The sequence below is a fragment of the Giraffa tippelskirchi genome, chromosome 9 (assembly GCF_054371585.1).
Source record: "Giraffa tippelskirchi isolate mGirTip1 chromosome 9, T2T-mGirTip1v1.2.pri, whole genome shotgun sequence".
In the NCBI taxonomy this organism is placed as follows: Eukaryota; Metazoa; Chordata; class Mammalia; order Artiodactyla; family Giraffidae; genus Giraffa; species Giraffa tippelskirchi.
Genome location: NC_137283.1, coordinates 118,884,062 through 118,892,741, shown reverse-complemented (window position 1 = coordinate 118,892,741; position 8,680 = coordinate 118,884,062). Strand labels below are relative to the sequence as shown.

At 43.4% G+C, this 8,680-nt stretch overlaps 1 protein-coding gene across 18 annotated transcripts in view; it reads left to right on the top strand.

The window, feature by feature from the left end:
* The first annotated feature begins 669 nt into the window (after positions 1 to 669).
* KLHL32 (kelch like family member 32) overlaps positions 670 to 8,680 on the top strand; it is a 209,616-nt gene continuing 201,605 nt past the window's right edge. For 14 of the 18 annotated variants that reach the window (XM_081530367.1, XM_081530360.1, XM_081530359.1 and 11 more), the window contains exon 1: positions 670 to 1,035. The gene's annotated coding sequence lies outside the window, so the exon portion shown is untranslated. Of the gene's footprint in view, positions 1,036 to 2,671; positions 2,831 to 7,006; positions 7,204 to 8,117; positions 8,271 to 8,680 lie in introns of all 18 variants that reach the window. The other 4 variants (XM_081530357.1, XM_081530356.1, XM_081530358.1 and 1 more) reach the window with 3 other exon arrangements.

Sequence of the window (8,680 nt, the reverse complement as noted above, 5' to 3'; positions counted from 1 at the left end):
ACACCAGTGTGGGCCAGGCCCCAGAACTTAACGGTAGTATTCTGGGGATGCTGTCTGTTTACAGGTTTGATGCTGGGTTAGCTGCAACCAAATAATCTTCCTCATTCCTCAGGTTCAGGGCTTCCATCCAACTCTGGGATCCCCTGTCATTTCTTAAGGTTACTGGAAAGCCCTTTTCTACAGTACCATAAAGTGTATTATTCTAAGGAGGGCTGAGATATAGGTCCTGCAAAGCGGCCACAAGGAAGAGGGGAAATTTGAACTTTACAAGTGGTTGGGTCGGGGGAGGGAAGCAGAGGGCCAGAGCTCGCGGCCACCCCAAGTTGGGGTCACGGCATTTGTTCTCGCAGGTCGCTCTCCAGCCCTGGGAGGCAGTCTGGGAGCAGGCAGGCTGGCTCCCAGTGTCTCGGTCGTCGCAGGAGGCAACGCTGCTGAAACTGCGGTCCAAGCGACCCAGCAGTGGGCAGCGCAGGTGCCAGAAAGCAAGAAAGGTGCGGCTAGGGGGAGGTGGACTTCCGGGGAGAGCGGGCGCGCGCCGGCTCGCCTTAGGCTGGGGACAGGGGTGCGCGGCGTGCGCGCCTCTCGGGCGGCGATGCTGGGGGAGGGGCGCGCGTGCTCGCCGGGGGCGGGGCGAGCGTGCGCGCTGACTCGCCCGAGGCGCGAGGGGGCGGAGCCGCTTCGCGGTCTGAGCCGCGCGGGTCCGCGGGGGTGCGTTCCCAGCCTGACGCTGTCGCCTAGCGCGGAGCGAGCCGGACGCGCCACCCGCAGGGCTGGCTGCTGCCTTTATTTACTAGGAAACACCGTTTCCCCGCGGGAGAGTCGGGGAGCGCGCAGACACACATACACACGCTCGCACACACGTTCACGGATACACATACGCACACACACGCTAGCGCACTCGTTCTTCACAACTGCATCCCCAAACCGGCAGAGAGAAGCTACTGCGGTTTCTCTTAACCTCGGCATCGGGCATCGTGGGGCGAAGCACGACCATTGTGCATCAGCGAGAGCCAGGTGCCTGCGCTGCCGCCTCGGGTACGTAACCCCGCAGACGGCTCACCCTCTCTCCTCGTTACCTGTACCGAGTTGGTGCCTTCAAACCGGTGGGAGAGGGTGGAAGTCTGCTTGTGAGCCAGTGGGGGCGAGATCAGAGTTGAAATTTCAGGGGCTTTGCAGCCCATGCACCTTCTAGCAGCGTCGTCTAGCGGGAGCAGTTACTACTCCGGGTTACTTATTCTACCCACCCCTTAGAGTTGCTGTCCCTTTTTTCCCTTCCTCCTAGCCCAAGATGTACTTGGCTCCTTGGTTGCCAAGGAGACTTGCTTAAACATCAGCCTTGGGGCGTCTGTTGAAAGAACTGGTTTCTTAAATAATGCTGTTATTTACTTTGATTTTTTTTAAAAAAACAAAACGTACACTGAGGACCATGTGGTAATTTGACACTCATTAATCTGTATTCAGGCGAAGGGTTCATTCAACTTCAAGAAAAGCGGCAATTGCCCTGTATGAAGTGCTTTAAAAAGGATTCTTCAGGGATTTTTCAGCGGATTGTGTCTTAAATCATAAATTACTCCCATTTTGGTGATCTTATAAAGAAAGCTGATTCCAATTAAAATCCCTTCTTCTCCCATTATATTTTGCAGTTCATTCAAGCGTGATTGTGTGATTGTCTTAACATCAAAAAGCAGTAAATGAATTAATTGTGGTTCCTCACACAAGGATGATCTTCTGTTGTAAAATGACCAGAACAAGAATGCATATGTGAATTCTTCATGTAGGGAGATAGCGTTCATAACATACATCTTTGCTAACATTTCTGTATTTACTGTATCACTCTTTAAGTGCAGTTTTCTGCTCCTCTGCCCTTTTTCTGAGATTCTGTTTTCTTTCAAGTCTTTTATTATTTTTCTTTTGGTGATTAGCAGTAGTCTTTTTTTGTTGGAGTATAGTTGCTTTGCAGTGTTGTATTTCTGCTATACAGTGAAGTGCATCAGCTATGTGTATACATATATCTCCTCTTATTGGCTTCTGACATACATCTATATGTAGATAGATATAGATATAAAATGTGTGCCCTGGCTTAATACACCAGATTCTAAGCTTTTAGAGCTTATATTAACGTGTAGAGAGGAAGGAAGCCCAGAAAAGCTTTGAAGATCCTTTTGGATTTTTTTTTCTGATGGACTGGATCCTTTCCTGGAGCACTGCGTGAGGCCCAATGAAGAGGTTTGTCTCACAGGAACCCCTAATAACTGAGCTGTGAGTTTTACCTTGAGGCCTCAGGAGCCTAATGTGAACTTATAACACAGCACTCAGAGAGATCAGCAGTCGAGTAGTTAAACTCTGCACTAATTTCATGCCTTCCTTACAAACAGAAATGACCACTGGCATTGAACAGTTCATTTTGTTTTCCTTTGATATTTGTTCTTCTTTTCTCTCTCTAAATGAAGCCAGGAAATGCATCAGATTCTTTTTATTTAGATTTTAAGCTGTGTCATACAGTGTGTAAAAATAAGAGAAAGAAGAGAATCAGTAATAACTGAGGTAGGTAGAGGGGATTTGTACAACTGACAGGGACTGGGAAATGAATAATGATGACAAACATTTTACATTCCAGATTACAGAGTATTTTTTGTGCACTTCTATTTTAATCCCCATGACAACCTTGTAGGGTCACAGAATTATCTTCGATTTAAAGCTGAGGGACCTAGACTCAGAGCTTGCTGAAGGTCACAGAGCTAGTGAATGGGAAAGCCCCTTTTGGATCCAGGCTCTTTGCCTTAAAGAAAATCCTGTGTCTGCTTGTCCAGTGTGTGCAGGTGTCTGACAGGTAAGATAAGGCCAAGTAGGGGGCACATGGGTGAGGGGGGTGTGGACTGTGACCTCTGGAACCTTCATGCCCCTCTAAATGGGGCAGCTCTTACTGGCCTGTTGCTGTTTGCCACCCTGGCTCTAAAACGTTCTTGTTTTTTCAAGAAAAAAAGTAACTTCCAGATTTTTTTTTTTTAAGTGTCTTTAATTTAAAAGGGCTTCCCTGGTGGCTTAGACAGTACAGAATCTGCCTGCAATGCAGGAGACCCAGGTTGGATTCCTGGGTTGGGAAGATCCCCTGGAGAAGGAAATGGCAACTCACTCCAGTGTTTTTGCCTGGAGAACTTCAGGGACAGAGGAGCCTGGTTGCAAAGAGTTGGACACGACTGAGTGACTAACATTTCATTTAAAAAACTTTAAGGACCACTTTAAAAATATATCTGGGTCACAAGTGGCCTGGGGCCTACTGGTTTGCTATCCATAACTACAGAAGTCTCATTCAATTTAAAACTGTTTTTCTGTAATAGAATACTAATGTAAACAAATACATCCGTTATTAAGAGAGTGATTAAGAGTTTCCTGATTTTGATATTAAAATCTCTAGCGAAATTGCTCAACATCCAATAAACAGGTCCAAGTTTGTTTCTGAGGGTTCCTTGGTCTCTTTCTTATCCCTCAGATGAAATGAAAGAGCATGAAGTGCTCTGGAAGAAGAATTTTTGAATCTGGTGAAACAAAATCATTTATAGTTTAAAATATTTTGTGCCCATAATTTAATTTATTCTGCATACAGAACAAGTCGGTTGGTTACCTGTCGTAGGAAGAGGTAGGATGTAAAGTTGAACAGAAAAAAAAGAGGATCCTGAACCTTTCAGTGAAAAGTTCCTTTTAAGGATTTAGGTAATTAGTTAACTAAAACCTACCACAAAATATTGCAAGATTCCAAAGGAACAAATGTAAATGGAAACTCAAAGAGACATTTGATTTTAGGACCCTGGCAGAGAAAATGCTGTTTACTCCTTAACTAATCTTATAATGAAGCAAATATTTTTGAGAGGCTGCCACTTTCTCATATGTCTACTAAAATTACAGAGATGTCCATAGACTTCATCGAAGCAGACCTGGTAGTCAGAAAGGAGTGGTATTTTATTTCCATCATTTCTTTTGTGGATTCAAATAAGGTCTCATTAAAAAAGAAAAAGCCAGCATTTGGACAGTAGCTTCTGATAGTTCTGTCATTCTAAAATTACTCTCTTGAAGGAGGCTTTAGTGATAAATAAGTGAATTTCAGTTTTCAATTCTTGAAAGTGTGTTGCACACGGAGTAAAGAGTCAGGCAGATGTTGGTCAGTACTAATAAAACAAAGTCCTGGCTGGGTGCTGTGGAGATAACACCTCTGCCCTTAAAGATTCAAAGCAAACAAGCATATTGTTCCTGGCAGCTTTTACTTTTCCAGCCCCTTCTACATGCAAACTGCTTTCCATGTTGTCTTCATAACATCCCTATAAAGTGAGCATGTTATTTGTTTGACCATTGAACAAGATTATTTGAAGTTAAATTGGACCAATGAAAGAAAACTCTAAACCTCAACAACACTCCTCACTTGACACCCACACTTCTCTGCCAGTTTCCTAATGGGTGTTATAGATATGCACATAATTGTGATTTTGAGGCAGTTGTGTGTTAAATGCTATGACAGAGATACAGAATTCCACAGAAACACAGATATGAGAAAAATCTTAAAAATATTCTGATTCTGAAGGTCAGGTAAGTCCTGTGTAGAAGGAGAATTAGTGCCGGACCTTGATGGCTTTGTGGGTCTGATTATAGTAAATGAAGATCTCTTTAGCTGTTGAAAGATGGAAGGTTCTGCCAGACAGTCATTTGGAATTGTGCAATGAGAGGATAAGGTACATGATCTCTGCTATTGATGAGCTCATCATTGTAGCTAAAGGGAGGATGCAGGACATAGGCAGAGATATTGTCTCCAACTGGAATGCAGCAAGAAGAAAGAACTGGGGATGTAGAGAGGGGGTGGGGGAAGTCTGGTTGGTGAATGAGACCAGGAGGGTAATTGTAGACATAGAGAGAATCCAGAGAGTGTAGTACTGATTGTTCAAAAAGAGTGAACCTAAGGCAAAGGATGAACCAAGTATTATGATCTCTATACAGAGTCTGGTACATGGCAAATACCGGTTAACTACAATGGTGTGTCTGTATTCTTCACATCCAACATCTGGCACATAATTTCCTCTAATATTATCACTTTTCTGTAGAAAGGAACATTTATAAATATTTTGTTGTTCAGTCGCTCAGTCATGTCCAACTCTTTGTAACCTCATGGACTGCAGCACGCCAGGCTTCCCTGTCCTTCACCATCTCCCAGAGCTTGCTCAAACTCATGTCCATCAAGTTGGTGATGCCATCCAACCATCTCTTCCTCTATCGTCCCCTTATCCTCCTGCCTTCAATCTTTCCCAGCATCAGGGTCTTTTCTAATGAGTCAGTTGTTTGCATTGGATGGCCAAAGTATTGGAGCTTCAGCTTCAGCATCAGTCCTTCCAATGAATATTCAGGGCTGATTTCCTTTAGGATTGACTGGTTGGATCTCCTTGCAGTCCAAGGGACTCTTCAAGAGTCTTCCCCAACACCACAGTTCAAAAGAATCAATTCTTCGATGCTCAGCCTTCTTTATAGTCCAATTCTCACATCCATACATGACTACTGGGAAAAACATACCTTTCACTAGATGGACCTTTGTCGGCAAAATTATAGATATTTTATATGAATGCTATTAGAATGGACAAATATTTGAATTTTTAAAAATGGGAAAGAGATGAAAATTAGATGAGAAAAGAGCATTTATTAGTGTAAATATCAGTATAAACATCATAGGCTTGGAGGTTAGAGAGACTTTTGCAAATAGAGATTTTTAATGTTAGGTACATCTTTGATGAAGTCTCATCTCATATCTGTGGGGTAAGTGAGGAGAAATGTATGGTGTGTTAGCTGTTTGGAAATCTATACTCACACTCAGAGAGAAGCCTTTAGTGACAGATAAATGTACTTTTCTTGATCCTGACTGGCTCAACTTTTTGTTACTTGAGTGGAAATATGAAAAAATGTGACAAGTAAGGGAAAGTTAGATTTGAATTCAAGTACTAGATCTGGAATGACTGGGCGGGAGAACTCCTATTAGAATGATGGGCACAAAGTAACAGGATGAAATCAAATGGAAAACATGACATAGCCAGTTAGAGTCTAGCACTGAGGACATTTAGCTTGTCAGGAGTTTGCTTTGAAGTTGGAGGGATTTTAATTCCAGTCAATTACAATATAAGCCAATGTGATGATTTGCTCTTCACAGATATATTTGGCAAGTAATGGAAAATATTATGAACAGGTGATGTTAGGAGCCCTTCTTTCAGGCTTCAGTAGAGTGCTGACTCAGTAGTTGTGGCACACACCGGCTAAGCTGCACCGTGGCATGTGGTATCGTCCAGGACCAGGGACCAACCCACATCCCCTGCGTTGCCACCAGGAGAGTCCCCTTCCTTCTTATTAAATGGAGCTTTTGGTGACGGTGGAGACAGACCTGGTTTTGTCTCTGTGTCAGGCAGTGCCTTACTCCCCCTTCCTTCCTTCTATACCTGACTTATCTGAGAATTTCTTCCAGTTTGGAGAGTAGAACTTGAGAATTTATCCCAGAACACCCTCTTATTGGGAATTAATAGTTGAAATTAATTTTGTTCATGTATTCCCTGGTTCTGTACTTCTGATAGGGTCCTTCCTGCTCATACCCTACTTGCCAAGATCTTTACCTAGGACGTAGAAGAAGCACTCAGCTTTCTTTGTCTTTCTTTTGTCTTATTTCATATGCACATTGTGATGCATTAATGCATTTAGCTTAACTTGATTTAGACATATGGTGCTGTAAACCTCGGTAAGATTTTAAAAAGAACTATGTATAAAAAAATAACAGTTTTGCAAACCTGACTTGGAGTCAGATTAGTTCTGCATATGGTGAAAGCACGGAAAGCTGTGAATTTGCCTAACGACGTTTTGCAGGGTTGGAATTACTGACTGATAAGATGATTTTTAAATGAAGAAGGAGAATCTTTGGCAGTTTTCATCGACTCTTGACTTACTCCTACATGTTTATTTGAGGTATAATATATTCTGCTTTCTTTGCCAGATGAACTAGTTCCAGTTACTTAGAAGCAGGACTTTCCTATAATCCCTCTCCTCCCCAGCACAGCCTGTCTGGTTTACAGGATATTGTTCAAGTAAGTAGTCCCATCCCGGATGATTGCTTCAGCGGGAACACAGTCACTGCTAACGGGACGGACGCCAAGAGCAGTGGAGGAGGCATTTTGCAATTGTTTTTATGACGTGAGTTCTGGTGCCTCATTTTAAATCATTATTTAGAAATCTTATTATTTATAAATTTTAGTTCTTCCAGTTCTTGTGCATTGTCTGTACAAAGTAGCATGACACAGCCTTGGAGCCTGGATTCAAATGCTCAACCTGACACTTCTCGGCTCGGTGATCTTGGTACTGGCTCTGGGATCGAGCTATATATCTATCCCCCTTCAATCTCAGTTTCCTCATCTGTAAAATGGGAACTCTATTACGCTGATGACAGGACTATTCTGAGACAAAATAAGATATGTGTAGTAAACATCTAGCACAATGCCTGGTGCATAATAAAATCTCAGTACTCACTAATTCCTTCCCTTTGCCTCCCCTTCCCTGGCTACCTTTTCCTTCTTCAACATGAGGGTAGAATTCACTTAAATTTTATATTCTATTAGTATATAAAAGGCTTCCCTGATAGCTCAGTTGGTAAAGAATCTGTCTGCAATGCAGGAGACCTTGGTTCAATTCCTGAGTCGGGAAGATCCACTGGAGAAGGGATAGGCTACCCACTCCAGTATTCTTGGGCTTTCCTTGTGGCTCAGCTGGTGAAGAATCCGCCTGCAATGCAGGAGACCTGGGTTCGATCCCTGGGTTGGGAAGATCCCCTGGAGAAGGGAAAGGCTACCTGCTCCAGTATTCTGGCCTAGAGAATTCCACAGTCCATGGGGTCACAAAGAGTCAGACACTACTGAACGACTTTCACAGTATATAAAGTGTCTTAATGTGGTCCATCAGCCTTAAGAGAGGAGCAGCCTTTTTTTGTGTGTTGGAGTTTGAGCGAGCAGTGGACTGCTTAGGTGGGCTCCCCTGAGGAGAGGAATGTGTATGTTGGGGTTATGTCTGTCAGAGGCTTTGGCAAGCCTCCCCTCTCTTTTCCATTGTTCCAGGAGCCACAGGGAAAAAGAAGGAAGGTCAGTTTTCCCCACGGAGGCAACTCGCTCGGGCTTCATTATAGGATCTCTTCAGGGGACTCCTCTGTGGAAGCACAAAGCTGCCTCTTGTGTCCCCTGTGGATTAGTAAAAGCAGCACCTAGTATCTGGTGGGTACAGACCTCTTACCATTTCTGTGAGGTCAGGTTCTTGCTGCCAACATCTTTCTATTCAACCTGGGGTTTCCCTTCATGCTGAATAATGTAAATTTTCTGAAAAGGTCAAGAGCTCCCCAGGCTCAAAGAAAAAAACTCCTCAAATTCACTTTCAAGTCAGATAGGATTAAAGTCTTCCTGAAGAGAATAATTTTTAAAAGTTAAATCTATTTTTTCCCTTTTTCCTCTGTACCATTTTCTGTCCCCTCTCCCCTGCCCCCGCCAAGCAAGTGCTCATCTTCACAAATGGCAGAGTGATCTTCCTCCTTTTTTGGATATCATTAGATTTCTCTGACAACCTAGAAGTGCAGATGAGGTTAGTGTGTCCTGAATTTTTTCGAGGTTATCCCCCAGCTCACAGGCCT